This window comes from Odocoileus virginianus, chromosome 6 (assembly GCF_023699985.2).
Source record: "Odocoileus virginianus isolate 20LAN1187 ecotype Illinois chromosome 6, Ovbor_1.2, whole genome shotgun sequence".
Lineage (NCBI taxonomy): Eukaryota > Metazoa > Chordata > Mammalia > Artiodactyla > Cervidae > Odocoileus > Odocoileus virginianus.
In genome coordinates this window covers 79,488,238-79,503,550 of record NC_069679.1, presented here as the reverse complement: position 1 = coordinate 79,503,550, position 15,313 = coordinate 79,488,238, and the positions used below count along the sequence as shown (strand labels likewise).

Here is a 15,313-nt window from a genome sequence, read left to right as displayed (position 1 = left end):
GCCTTGGAACGGCCAGAAGCTGCACTGGGAAGCCTGGTGAAGCCAGGGGCCTGGTTAGCTCCCACCCTGGTGACCTGGCTACTTATTTTCTTGGGCACTGAAGCTTGCCCACGGTGATTCCACGTAAGAGTGATAGCCTGTGGTGCTTGTCTTTCCTTGTGACTCGTCTTGCTTGGTGTGATCATCCCCAGTTGCATCCATGTTGCTGGAAGTGGCACCGGTTCATCCTTTTTTACAGCTGAGTCGTATTCCATTGCATATATGTACCACATTAAAAAAAAACATACTGGAGCATGGCTGCTCCATACTGCTGTGTCAGGCTCTGCTGTATGCGGAGTGAGTCAGCCACACGTATCCACACACCCCCTCTCTTTTAATTCCCTTCCCGTTTAGGTCCCCACAGGTCGCCAAGCATGCAGCCCCGTGCTCTGGAAGCACTGGGTGTGGGCTTCCCTGTGGCTCAGACGGTGAGGAATCTGCCTGCCATGCAGGAGACATGGGTTCGATCCCTGGGTCGGGGAGACCCCCTGGAGGAGGGACTGGCAGTATTCTTGCCTGGAGAATCCCGCGGACAGAGGAGCCTGCTGGGCTGCCGTCCATGGGGTCGCAAAACGGTCAAACCCGACTGAGCTGACTGACCGCGGAGCACGGGGTGGAGTTCTCGTTGGTTACCTACTTTATCCTCAGTAGCCCCCACCGCTTGATCATCTTGTAATTCTGTCGTGCAGAAGTCTGACGTGGGTGTCACCGAGCTGCAATCAAGCTGCCGATCTGCGTTCCTGTTAGCAGGCCCTGGGGAAGCCTCTGCTCCCCTGCCCTCCCCAGCTTCTGGAGGCTGCCCGTGTTTCTGGCACGGGGCCGCTCCCTCAGTCTCCAGACACAGCGTGTGGCTTCTCTCTGTGCCTTTCTTCTGCCGTCAGGTCGTCCCCTGGCTGACTGCTGACTGCTGCCTTCCTCTCCTGTTTCTAAGGGCCCTTGTGATGATGTTGGGCCCACCAGGATAATCCAGGATAATTTCCCCATTCCAGGTTTTTTAACCTAATCACTTCTACAAAGGCTCTTGCCACGTAAGACAATTTTGTAACAGGTTCTGAGGATTAGGACGTAGACGTGTTTGTGCGGGAGCAAACATTTTGTCTGCCACAGAAGCCTAGAAAAAGGGATGTTTTTCTCTCGGATTAAATGGTTTGCTAGCTTGGATTTTTTAAAACAATCCCTTTGTTTTTCACATGGGTTTTCAACATCATTAAACACAACTTTAAGCAAATATCAAGCATGATTCTATCATATAACATTTTCATTTCTACATGACGATTTGCACATTGATATATTTTCTGGTATTTAAGCATCATTTTTCTCAGTGAATTGTTGGTGAAAAACCCATGACACTCAGAGCAGCGTGGATGAAATGACAGGTCCAGACAGGCTTCCCGGTCTGGCTAGAGGGAGGATTTAACCTTTACTGAACACCTAACACCAGTAAGACAGTAAGCTAAGCATTTGTGCGGTCCGGTCCAGGAAAAGTCACTGAACACAGGGTAATGAATTGATACAGAAGGGTTTTTTTTGTTTGTTTGTTTTTTGATGTAGACCATTTAAAAAGTCTCTGCTGAGTTTGTTACAATATTGCTTCTGTTTTTATTATGTTTGCTTTTTTGGGCCATGAGGCCTATGGGATCTTAGCCCCCCACCCAGGGCTCACACCCAAACCCCCTGCGTTGGAAGGCGAAGTCCCAGCCACTGGACTGCCAGGCAAGTCCCAGAGGTGCTCTGTGTGGTATATTTGCCTCGATCTTCCTGCTACTGAGATAGTTTCCTTTGCTGCCTCATTCCCAGGAGACAACTGAGGTGAGAAATGAAGGGGGAGCAGGTTTCCTCCGCTCCGTTGCCCTAAAATGGCCCTGCTGGCTTGATCACTGATTATTTTCAGAGCATTCAGATTCTTTCACATCTTGCCCATACCTTGAGCTTTGAAGATTTCCTAATTGCTCAGAGCTGTTTATACGACAGATGGATCAATTTGCTTTGACTCTTCACCGCTTGTTTCTGCAACGCTAACTTTGGAGTTAGTCATAATTTTGTTGCCACCATCTGACTGAGGATCTTAGCTCGTTATGGATAATGGTTTTGACCTTTAATGGTTTTAACCTTTAAATCATTAAAACCTTATTCTTTATGGCAGCAATTTTCAAAGTGTGATCTATAGATTTCTGGGTTTTCCTAAGACCCTGTCAAGGGATGTGTGGGACCAAAAGTATTTTCATAAGAAGTCTAAGATGCTTTTTGCCTTTTTTATTATGTTGACATTTGCATTAGTAGTGTAAAAGTAATGGCAAATAAACTTTTGGCAACTGTGTACATATAGTAAAAGATAAACGTAATTTCATTAATATCCGTGGCAAAGTGGTAAAGATTAATTTTATTAAATCTGGATTCTTAAATACATCTTTTTACATTCTCTGTGATAAATTGGGAAATATATATAAAACATTTGTGCTCTATATCAAGATATAATGGTTGTCTAAGAAAAATAATGATCTTGAAAAATTAGGCCTCAAAAATATTTTTATTAAAAAAATTAAAAGCCAAAATTATTTTGAAATTACTTGAAAAAGTAAAAAACAGTGCAAAAAAATCCTTAATGAACAAAATATCAACATTTTAAAGACTAAAAACAAAATCCAACTAAAACCTGCATGACTGCCATACTTCGACCTAATCCTAGTTCTTTTTCCGGTAAAATTCTGTGTTCAGAAATAGATAGGTAGCCTGTAGGCTTCAGTTGGCTGATTCTATATTTTTTAAATGTTGTATTTAAAATATTATTTAATTACTGAGTTATTTAAGTTCTCTTTTAAATTTTGCGCCCGCAGTGAGTGCCTCCCTCGCCTCACCTTTGTGCTAGCCTTGCATTGTACTAAGGACAGGGGATTTATTGATATTACTAGAGAACAAATCAAGAAATGACAACTTTGAAATGTGTTGAAAGCATAATTTTGGCCTAAAACATTGGCTCAGACATTCATTACTAATTCCATCTGTTTCCACGGATGAACATTTAGTTGAGCTCTGTGGAGGTAGGACTCTCCTCTGCAGAAAAGCCCATCAGCTGGTTTCCTAGCAGATGTGAGCCCGGACGTGTAGGGTCAGGCCCACCTCAGCCGGTGTTTCTAACCCAGGGACCCAAGAACCCTGGAGGACTGTGCAGACCCGCAGGGCGGCAAAGCAAACGGTAATAAATCCAAGGACCCTTGTATATATGTACCACATCTTCTTCATCCATCCCTCTGTTGGTGGGCATTCAGGCTGATTCCATGTCCTGGCTATATTGTACATAGGGTTGCCACAAACATTCCTCAGCCTTGAAAAGGAATGCTGCTGCTACTGCTGCTAAGTCGCTTCCGTCGTGTCCGACTCTGTGCGACCCCACAGACAGCAGCCCACCAGGCTCCTCTGTCCCTGGGATTCTTCAGGCAAGGAAAGGAATGACATTGGGTCATTTGCAGAGACGTGTACGGACCTAGAGTCTGTCACTCAGAGTGAAGTAAGTCAGAGAAAAGCAGATGTATAATATTGCTTATATGTGGAATCTAGAAACTTGATACAGATGAACTTATTTGCAAAGCAGAACTGGAGATGTAGAGAACAAGTTTATGGATACCAAAGCGGAGGAAAGGGAGGTGGAATGGATTGGGAGATTGGGATTGGCATATATATATACTACTATGTATAAAATAGATAACTAATGAGCGCCTACTGTATAGCACAGGAAACTCTACTTAGTGCTTTGTGATGACCTCAGTGGGAAGGAAATCTATAAAAGAGGGGATATATGTATACATTGGAAACGTATGAGGGCTTCCCTGATAGCTCAGTCAGTAAAGAATCTGCCTGCAACACAGGAGACCTGGGTTCGATTCCTGGGTCGGGAAGATCCCCTGGAGAATGAAATGGCAACCCACTCCAGTATTCTTGCCTGGAAAATCCCATGAACAGAGGAGCCTGGTGGGCTACAGCCCATGAGGTTGCAGGAGTCGGGCATGACTTAGTGGCTAAACCACCATCACCACCATACGTTGGAAAAGACCCTGATGCTGGGAAAGATTGAGGTGGGAAGAGAAGGGGACGACAGAGGGCGAGATGGTTGGATGGCATCACCGACTCAATGGACCTGAGTTTGAGTAGGCTCCGGGAGTTGGTGATGGAAAGGGAGGCCTGGCATGCTGTAGTCCATGGGCTCGCAGAGTGGGACACGACCGAGCGACTGGACTGAACTGATACGTATGTGTATAGGTGATTGACTTTGTTGTACTGCAGAAATGAACACAGCATGGTAAAGCAAGTATATTCCAATAAAGAGTAAAAAAATATCCAGGAGCCCTCTCTTGACTCTCTTGCCCATCAAGGAACCTACCAAGTAAAGGATTGCTGGGTACATCCCTGTTACCCTAACCAGCCTCATCAACTAGACCAGCTCCTTCATGGGTTTCCTCACAAACTGTGTTTAAGTAAGGAAGAGTGAGAGGTTGGTAGACCTCAGGTCAGGGGACAGGCAGCCCACTCAACACGGATAATGCAGACATCTCCCCAACTTCCATCCTGGAGGCCGTTGAGCAGCTCAGGTTTTAATTTGAATCCAAAAGGTTCTGGTACTTGTGCTGTGTCAGCGATATCACATTTGTTAACTGCAGGCATTCCACTGCAGTAGCGCAGTGTTTTACAGCAAGTATCTTCACCGTGATAGAAACAGACTGAGGCTTCTTGGCACTGCTGCTGGCTCGGTTCTTTGGGTAATACTGAGTTTTCCTGGTGTGGTAGCGTGAATGGTGGCCCTATAGACATCAGGTCCTAGGCCCTGGAACCTGTAACCTTGTCTCATTTGTAGAAGGGATTTTTGCTCCTGGATTAAGCTAAAGATTTTGAGAGAAGGAAATCATGCTGGATTATCTGGGTGGGTCCTCAATATAATCATACATAAATAAGAGGGACATGGAAGGAGTGTTGCTCACATAGAGAAGGCACTATGAAGGTAGAACAGAAAGGAATTTGAGGATGCTGGCCCGAGGACTGGCGTGAGGAGGCCGTAGCCATGGAAAGCCAGTGGCCACCAGATGCCAGAAGACACAAGGACCAGATTCTCTCCTCAAGCCTCTGGAGGAAGCCTTGCCCTGTTGACATCTTAACTTTGGCCCAGTGATTCTAAGCTCAGACTTCCAGCTTCTAGAACTACGAGAGAACAACTTTCTGCTGTTTGAATACACCAGGTTTTTGGTATAGCAGCCATAGTTACTTTAAATATCAAGTTTCTAAAATATTTTCCCCACTTTCTTTCCCTCACTCCACTTTTTTTTTTTTTTACTTAAAACAATCTCTTGTTTAACTTTCTTGCCTTTTCTTTTATTTATTGGGGCGTAATTGCCTTACAGGGTTGTGTCTGTGCTGTGCAACATTGTCAATCAGCCGTGTCGCTCAGTCGTGTCTGTTTGTGACCCCATGGACTGCAGCCGGCCAGGCTCCTCTCTCCTCCTCTCCATTGTCTCCAGATAGGTGGTCCTATCTAACTGTCTCATCCTCTGCTCTCCCTTCTCCTCCTGCTTTTCCATCATTAGGGTCTTTTCTAAGGAGTTGGCTCTTCGCATCAGGTGGCCAAAGTATTGGATCTTCAGCTTCAGCAGCAGTGCTTCCAATGAACACCCAGGACTGATCTCCTTCAGGATGGGCTGGTTGGATCTCCTTGCAGTCCAAGGGACTCTGAAGAGTCTTCTCCAACACCACAGTTCAAAAGCATCAATTCTCTGGCGCTCAGCCTTCTTTATGGTCCAACTCTCACATCCATACATGACCACTAGAAAAACCATAGCTTTGATTATATGGACCTTTGTCAGCAAAGTGGTATCTGTTTCTGCTTTTTAATAAGCTCTCTAGGTTGGTCATAGCTTCTCTCCCAAGGAGCAAGTGTCCATACGTATACGTCTACACCCTCCCTCTCTACGTGGAGGCAGGCTGAGAGAGAGTCAGGCTGGTCTAGCGGAGCACCTCTAATAGGGCAGGCCATTTATTAAGCGCATGTTCTGTGGTAGCCACAATGCAATACCTCCAAAGTTTACAGCCCGATGCATGCAGGCAGGGTGTGACGTTCCACCAGAACACAGTTTCCATGGAAACTGATTTTTTGACTTCAGCCCTCTTCCCAGTCACATAAGCATCACCCATGGAAACAGACTCTTACCTGTAATGTGATTGTAGTTTCTCAGTTTATTCCCATTTTATTCCTCACATCTGTTCTGTTTGCTTCTAGCAAGTGCCTAGCACTTTCTAACCCGCTGTCTTTGTGTCAGGAAAAAAAGGGAAAAATGTGTGTCTTGGACTCATCCCATGTAGCCTCTCTACTAATATCCTTTTATAAGAAAAAGGATGATCTTGGCCTCAGAGAAATAGGTGGGAGGATGACAGAGGAGGACTGATGAGTGCCTGGATTCCTGGAAGCAAAAAAGTGGAGCCTTACTCCTCCAGCTTGTCTGGTACCTTAACAGCCTGGCTTGCAAAGAGAAGTTGGGAAAGAAACAATCACAGGGGAGTCTGTAGGGAAAAATGTTCCCTGGGACAGTCCTTTCCCCTCCCACAGTCCCTGCCCTCCCAAAACCCCACAAAAGAATTTCTCTTTTAAGCGGTGCCACCTAAGAATAAAGCCAAGGGGGCATTGGCTTTTATCCTGGCAGGAGAATGTGCAATTTGCCTTCATTAAAATGCAGGAGGCTGTAGGCGGGGAAAGGAAGGGACAAAGAGACTGTCAGTAGTGGTAAATCTCTTATTTTTGTGGCATTTAAATGCCAGAAGCTGCACTGGGGACTTAGAGGAGCCGGAGAGTGGTTTGTCCCCACCCTGGTGACCTGGCTACTTAATTTATTGTTCACCAACCACTGATGCATACCCAGGGTGACTGAATAACTAGGAGCAACAGCTAGAAGGGAAAACACGTCCAGAAATGCTTAAATCCATCAAGGAGACAACTTTCTTTTGGACTTCAACTAGGGCAAATGTGAAGTAAGTGCCATCGTGGTTGGTCTGGGAAAAAGGGGCTATGTGATCTTTTTCAGAAAAATATGAATAAAATCAGTTGAATGACAGAACCTTTCTATAAACACATATATAAGGAAGAGAATGGGCACCAGTTCTTTGGACCTGATGATGCTAGGAATGAAAGGGCATATAAAATCATGCCTCTTGAATATTTTGTAAAAGTTATTTCCTCTGTTAAAACCTGTGAAATTTGGTGAAGGCCAAATGTGAAATTCACATATCTGGCTTAAGATCAGTTTGGCTCAAGTCATGTTGATAAATATTCTGTGTGTGTGTGTGTGTGTGAGTGTGTTCTCAGTTGTGTCCTACTCTTTGTGACCACATGGACTGTAGCCCACCAGGCTCCTCTGTCTCACAGGCTTATCCAGGCAAGAACATGGAGTGGGTTGTCATTTTCTCTTCCAGGGGATCTTCCTGACCCAGGCAATGAACCCAAGTCTCCTGCATCTTCTGCTTTTGCTGGGGCATTCTTTGGCTTCCCTTGTGGCCCAGCTGGTAAAGAATCTACCTGCAATGCAGAAGACCTGGGTTCAGTCCCTGGGTTGGGAAGATCCCCTGGAGAGGGGAAAGGCCTACCCACTGCAGTATTCTGGCCTAGAGAATTCCATAGACTGTATAGTCCATGGGGTTGCAAAGACTCAGACATGACTGAGCGACTTTCACTTCACTTCTTTATCACTGGGCCACCTGGAAGCCCAAATATTCTCTTTCAGTTCAGTTCAGTGGCTCACTCGTGTCTGACTCTTTGTGACCCAATGGACTACAGCACACCAGGCCTCCCTGTCCATCACCAACTCCCAGAGTTTACCCAACCTCATGTCCATTGAGTTGGTGATGCCATCCAACCATCTCATTCTCTGTCGTCCCCTTCTCCTCCTGCCTTCAATCTTTCCCAGCATCAGGGTCTTTTCAAATGAGTCAGGTCTTCGCATCAGGTGGCCAAAGTATTGGAGTTTCAGCTTTACCATCAGTCCTTCCAATGAACACCCAGGACTGATCTTCAGGATGGACTGGTTGGATCTCTTTGCAGTCCAAGAGACTCTCAAGAGTCTTCTGCAATACCACAGTTCAAAAGCATCAATTCTTTGGCGCTCAGCTTTCTTCACAGTCCAACTCTCACATCCATACATGACCACTGGAAAAACCACAGCCTTGACTAGACGGACCTTTGCTGACAAAGTAATGTCTCTGCTTTTTAATATTCTATCTAATTTGGTCATAACTTTCCTTCCAAGGAGTAAGCATCTTTTAATTTCATGGCTGCAATCACCATCTGCAGTGATTTTGGAACCCCCCAAAATTAAGTCAGCCACAGTTTCCACTGTTTGCCCATCTACCTGCCATGAAGTGATGGGACTGGATGCCATGATCTTAGTTTTCTAAATGTTAAGCTTTAAGCCAACTTTTTCACTCTCCTCTTTCACTTTCAGTATATTCTCTTTAGGTTTTTTATTAGAATATTTAATGCCCAGTAGTCATATTTGGATGTGAGAGTTGGACCATAAAGAAAGCTGAGTGCTGAAGAATTGATGCTTTTGAACTGTGGTGTTGGAGAAGACTCTTGGGAATCCCTTGGACTGACTCATTGGAAAAGACCCTGATGCTGAGTAAATCCCAGGAGTTGGTAATGGACAGGGAGTCAGACACGACTGAGTGACTGAACTGAACTGAATGTCAAACACTTACACTTTGGACTTAAATTAGCATAGGAATACTGTTCACATGTTGGAAATATTGTTCTGGTTTGAAAATGCTGTGTGATCAGTCTGAATTACATGGTGAAAAGTGTCAAAAAAGAGACTTAACTGAAAACTCATTTGCTGAATTCTGAAGTAAGTGCATAGATACTCTGTTAAACCATGAGAGGAACCAAAGTGCCTTTTTTTTTTCCTGATGGACGTGTTCAAATCAAAATTGAATGTTTATGTTTTCTCTCAAAAAATTTTTGAAAATGGATCTACACCCGGGTGTGTTTTATTCCCATGTTGTGCTTTAGCAGTAGTGTTTCCGAGGTGGGTTCGTTGCACAGTTTTCCTAACTTAGTGTTTTGCCTCCTCAGACTTCTAAATTCTACCACACAGCAGGAGGAATGTAGAGGTCAGCTTTGCTGTCACCTAAAATTGTTACAAAGATTGTCTCAGAGACAATGCCAGTGTGCATTTTCAAGTGTGTGGGTGTGCTTAGAATATGTTTGCATATGCATGCAGACAAGTTGAAAGAGCAAAGTTCACCTCCGAAATTAAAGAAAAAAATTAAGGCGTTATTATCCGCAGGAAGCTTCCTGTTCACTCATCGTGTTGTGCGCTGACCTTCTTCCAGGGACACAGCGATTTTGTGGCAAGGCCAAGGCCACGAGGCTGAATTGGACCCATTATGCGGATCCTGCAGGATATGCATAATTACAAACATGAAAAAAAAAAAAAAAACCTTGATTTCCGGAACCTTTGTTTCCCCTGTCCTTCAAATGTCTTCCCTCAGAGCTTGGACTGAGGCCTTCCCATTGTGTCTGGGAGGGTGGGGGGAAGCTAAGTCTTTCTGTCCAGAGAAAGACCCACTTGTTTGGGGGAGGACCAGAGATGATGTCAGCCATGTAAGAGGGTGACAGCTGAGAGGCCTGAAGAAGAGGCGCCCAGCGGTCAGTTCTGTGAGGTTGTTCGCCCTGCCTGCTGGGGGTGAGTGGTGGGCAGGGGTGGGGTAAGATCCCAGCCATTTGGTGAATATGGAGGCCAGGTGCCCCATAAGGCTTGCATGTTTCCTCTTCTGGACCCAGGGGGTCTTGCTTTCTTTAATACCCTGCATGGTTGTCTCTGCTTGTAAAGGTAATTCGTGAGCTTCCTGGACACCTCGGACCCGGGACGCTCTCAGGAATGAGACGGGGAGGGCCCGTCCCCACAGGACTGGCTCCGCTCTGGTTGCCTCCTCTCCCGCCGCTCCCCGGAGTGCCTTTCCGCTCCTGCCGGCTCCCTCAGCCTTTGAAGCTCTCCCCTACACGTTCTCCCCATCTCTGCTCAGCACCCGCGCCCTCCAGCCGCTCTCTGCGTCTTCGTCCTTTTTTTTAAGTGAGGCCCTCCTTTGCGTTTCTTTAAATTTGTACTTGTCCCTTTATTGGCCGTGCCCGTCGTCCTGCCGGGCCTTCTCTGGTTGCGGCGTGCGGGCTTCTCCTGGCGGTGGGCTCTCGTCCTGCGGAGACCAGATCAAGGCTTCAGAAGCTGTGGTACATGGGCTTAGTTGCCCCAGAGCATGAGGGAACTTCCCAGACCAGGGATCGAACCCATGTCCCTGCCTTGGCAGGCGGATTCTTAACCCCTGGACCACCAGGGAAGGCCCTTAAGTGTCTCTACCTGAAATTGGGCTGTGTGCATATGTGTTTACTGTCTGTCTTCCCCACTAGAGAAAAGGGACTTTGTCTCATCTACTCTTTATCCCAGAATATGGTCCATGGAACGTAGTAGGTGCCCCCTTTGTATTTGCTGGATTAATGAATGAAGAGGTGATACCTGAAATTAGGCTGTGTGCTTATTTGTCTACTGTCTCTTTTTCCCACTAGAGAAAAGGGACTTTGTCTCATCTACTCTTTATCCCAGAACATGGTACATGGAACGTAATAGGTGCCCCCTTTGTATTTGCTGGATTAATGAATGAAAAGATGAAAGGTGGAGATGAAATCTATTGCAGAAGGACTCCTGTTTATGTGGGTAATGAGCTGTTAGGTAGAACTTGAAGGATGATCTCTTCAGTTAATCACAGTAAAGTAATTTTTTGTTTTGTTATTATCAGTTGTTTGATTTCCCATTGTTGTGCATGCAGTGCGTATATCCACCTACCACATACGTACACATAAAATCCACAGACATAGCATATACATATAACGTGTACTCATACACATAGTAATACACATTTACATATATACACATAACATATACGCTGACATTTATGCACATACATGCATATTACACATACATCTAGCGTAACATGTACATGCTGTGTTAAAACCCCAATGTTCTCCTCTTCCAGAGAATATTCTAGCTCACCCAGGGAGCCATGTGGCCCATCTCACCCTCACCCTCAGTGTGGGACGCAGAACACAATCAGCTGCCCAAGCATGCGTTAATTAACTAGTTCATTCATGCAAAGCATATTTAGGTGCTGGGAATGCATTGTGAGAAAGTTGGACACAGTCCCTTTCCTCCCCAAGCTGAGGTTACCTAACAATCGGGCACTCTATTTCCCACGAAGCCTTCTGGGCTGAGCCAAAGCTCCTCTGAACCCATCCTGGGGCCGCTGCTTTGTATCACGAGCTAAGAAAGCCACAAATGAAGAGTCAAATGAGATTTATTTTATGTTCGTGGATAAGCGTGTTTATAACACTGGAGAAATCATTTAGCCCTTGTTAGTGAACTTCTAACTAGAAGCAGAAAGTGAAAGACTCTAGCCAAGGTAACCTTGGCTCTCCTGATCTGGCATGTCTGTCCAGGCCACCTTCAAATGATAAGCAGAAAAAAAAAACATTCCGGAAGGTATTACTCTCTAATACATTAAAGAGCCTTTTGATGAAAGTGAAAGAGGAGAATGAAAAAGTTGGCTTAAAGCTCAACATTCAGAAAAGTAAGATCATGGCATCTGGTCCCATCACTTCATGGCAGGTAGATGGGCAAACAGTGGAAACTGCGGCTGACTTAATTTTGGGGGGTTCCAAAATCACTGCAGATGGTGATTGCAGCCATGAAATTAAAAGATGCTTACTCTTTGGAAGGAGAGTTATGACCAACGTAGACAGCATATTAAAAAGCAGAGACATTACTTTGTCAGCAAAGGTCCGTCTAGTCAAGGCTATGGTTTTTCCAGTGGTCATGTATGGATGTGAGAGTTGGACTGTGAAGAAAGCTGAGCGCCGAAGAATTGATGCTTTTGAACTGTGGTGTTAGAGAAGACTCTTGAGAGTCCCTTGGACTGCAAGGAGATCCAACCAGTCCATCCTGAAGGAGATCAGTCCTGGGTGTTCATTGGAAGGACTGATGCTAAAGCTGAAACTCCAATATTTTGGCCACCTGATGTGAAGACCTGACTCATTTGAAAAGACCCTGATGCTGGGAAAGATTGAAGGCAGGAGGAGAAGGGGACGGCAGAGGATGAGATGGTTGGACAGCATCACCAACTCAATGGACATGAGTTTGAGTAGACTCCAGGAGTTGGTGATGGACAGGGAGGCCTGGCGTGCTGCGGTTCACGGGGTTGCAACAAGTCCGACACGACTGAGTGACTGAACCGACTGAGTAAACATTAAAGTATAAATAAAGGAGATGACATCAAATTGTATATAAGTATTTGAAATTTCAGTCTACTCAGGATCCCAGGGGATAAAAGAGAGAAGAGTTTTTGCTGTATTAATTGTTTTAGCTGGTGACTTGTGCCCTGTTCAGCCGTGTCTGACTCTTTTGGACTCCGTGAACTGTTGCCCACCAGGCTCCTCTGTCCATGGGATCCCCCAGGCAAAAATACTAAAATGGGTTGCCATTCCCTTCTCCAGGAAATGTTCCTCACCCAGGGGTCAAACCCACCTCTCCTACATTTCCTGCGTTGCAAGGCGGATTCTTCACCTGCCGAGCCATCAAGGAAGCCCTGATAGCTTGTTATTGTTTGTTCAACCAATGGAGCTTTGAGCCGCCACTTTGGGCCAGTCACTATTCAAGGCCCTGGGGATACAGTAGGAAGTCCTGCCTTGTGGAACATCCATTCTGCTGGAGAAGCCACAGCAGAAACTGGATTGAGAAGTGGATGTATGTGTGCCAGATGATGTGTTACGTGGGAAGAGGAGAAAAACGAGGCAAAGAAAGGGAGTCGGGTGAGAGAGGATGTGAAATTCATAGAAGGTCCAGGAGTGACTCTGAGCATCATCTTTGGCATGAAGACTTGAGGGAAGTGAGGCCTGAGCCTTGCAGAAACTGGGGAAGGAGTCTTCTAGGAGGAAGGAACAGCGAGTGATGGGACCCTGGGGAGTTGGCCCTGATTGTGTTGTGTGATTCGAGTGGAACGAATGTGGGAGAAGTTCGAGAGGGCGGCGAGTCAGAGCAACTGTGGAGTCTCGGACGGCGTAGGTTTTTAAGGGCACAGTGAGGATGTGGACCTTGACTCTGGGTAAGGAGGAAGGCTGTGGGAGGGTGTCGCACCCGAGGTGTGGTGTGGGCGCCCTAGGCTTGCACACACAGGTGATTCTTACACTGGGGGGCTGCTATGGGGAGAACAGACTGAGGGGAGGAGGGTAAAGGAGAAGTGGGAGACCAGGCAAGGCCTCTGGGATGACCCTGGAGAGGACGGGGTCTGGGATCGGGGTGGTAGCTTAGAGACGGTGGGAAGTGATTGGATTTCAAGTGTCCTTTGAAGGTGGCATTAACAAGCTGTGAGGGACCAAAGGTGGGAAGAATCACGGTGTCCTTCTGAACTTCTGAAAGGGAGAGGGAGCTGGTGTGGAAGGGAGAAGAGGAACTTAGCTTCCAGCTTGTAGAGATCTCAGTCAAGATTTCCAGCGGATTTGGATAAAAGTTTACGTCTGGAAGTAGCAACTGCCACTTAACCCTGTTTGGGGCTTCCCTCGTAGCTCAGACGGTAAAGAATCCACCTGCAATGCGGGAGACCTGGGTTCAATCCCTGGGTGGGGAAGATGCCCTGGAGAAGGGAATGGCAACGCACTCCAGTATTCTTGTCTGGAGAATTCCGTGGATGGAGGAACCTGGCGGGCTACAGTCCATGGGCTCGCAAAGAGTCAGATAGGACTGAGCGACTAATTACCCTTTTGGAGTACTTCCTTTGTGCCAAGCATTTTGCCAAGTGCTTCGTCAGTATTAGCCTAATCCGTTTATGTGGGGAGCACTGTTTTCTGTTCCATTTTACAGGTGAAAACACAGAAGAACAGATGTATTGAGTAACTTGCCCCAGGCTACAGGGCTGAATGTGCAGCAGGCAGTCTGGATCCAGAGTCCTTACGTACAACCTCATAGAAAAAGAGAGAAGGCAGATTTCTGTCTTTGTTTCTCTGTATTCCTTGCGGATCAGATGTGAAGCAGCATGATGACAGCAACCTGCTGCTCACCAGCCTAGCTGTCAGAGGTCTGGTCTTCCTCTAGGAGAAGAGTCAACTCCAGACTGAGAGCTTTCTCTCACTGTTCAACTGATCTTGTGGCCTAAGGATATTCAATCCAGAAACTAAATACCATGATATATTCAAATTTGCTAAGCTGATAAATAAAGTGTATGAGACCAAATGAGAACAGATAGTAGGATGTAAAAAGACATCGCCTCTCCCAGCCACTTTGGTTTTTGTTGTTCAGTCTCTTAGTTGTGTCTGACTCTGCGTGACCCCACGGACTGTAGCACGCCAGGCTCCTCTGTCCTCCACAGTCTCCTGGAGTTTGCTCAAATCTATGTCCATTGAGTTGGTGATGCTATCTAACCGTCTCATCTTCTGTTGCCTCTTCTCCTCCAGCCCTCAATCTTTTCCACTGTGTCGGCTCTTTGCATCAGGTGGTCAAAGGATTGGAGCTTTGGCTTTAGCATCAGTCCTTTCAATGAATATTCAGGGTTGATTTCCTTTAGGATTGACTGGTTTGATCTCCTTACAGTCCAGGGGGCTCTCAAGAGTCTTCTCCCAGCTTCAGTATTCTTTTTTTTTTTTTTTCAGCTTCATTATTCTTAGTTTTTCTTTCAAGGGAAATTTGAGAGTTTTACCTAACAAACGTAAAGAAGCTGTATCTGGGGACTTCCCTAGTGGTCCAGTGGCTAAGACTCCGCACTCCCAATGCAGGGGGGATGGCTTTGATCCCTAGTCAGGGGAGTAGATCCCACATGCCACAACTAAGAGTTCAAATGCTCTAACTAAAGATCCCGCATGCCACAACGAAGACCTGGTGCAGCTAAATAAATAAATATGGAAGAGCTAATGCGAAAATACAAATAGTTAAAATAAATTCCTTTCTTGAATAGTCTTTTGATATGTGGCTTTAATAAGCTTTATTAACTACTGAATAAACACAAAGGATCATATTTAAAGTGTGTATTAAATTACAAAGCATGACAGTACTACCCACCACCCAGTTTAATAAATAGAACACTGTCATCACTCAGAAGCCCTCTGTTTCCCCGCTGATCATGGCATCCTTTTTCTAGACATTCACTTCCCTCTGTCATCCTCTTCCTGGGTTTTAAGATAACTGCTCTACTTTTAACAGCTTTCCTGCAC

At 45.8% G+C, this 15,313-nt stretch overlaps 1 protein-coding gene across 5 annotated transcripts in view; it reads left to right on the top strand.

Annotated features, from left to right (window-relative positions):
• STON2 (stonin 2) overlaps positions 1–15,313 on the top strand; it is a 159,409-nt gene that overhangs the window by 41,687 nt on the left and 102,409 nt on the right. The window lies entirely within an intron of this gene.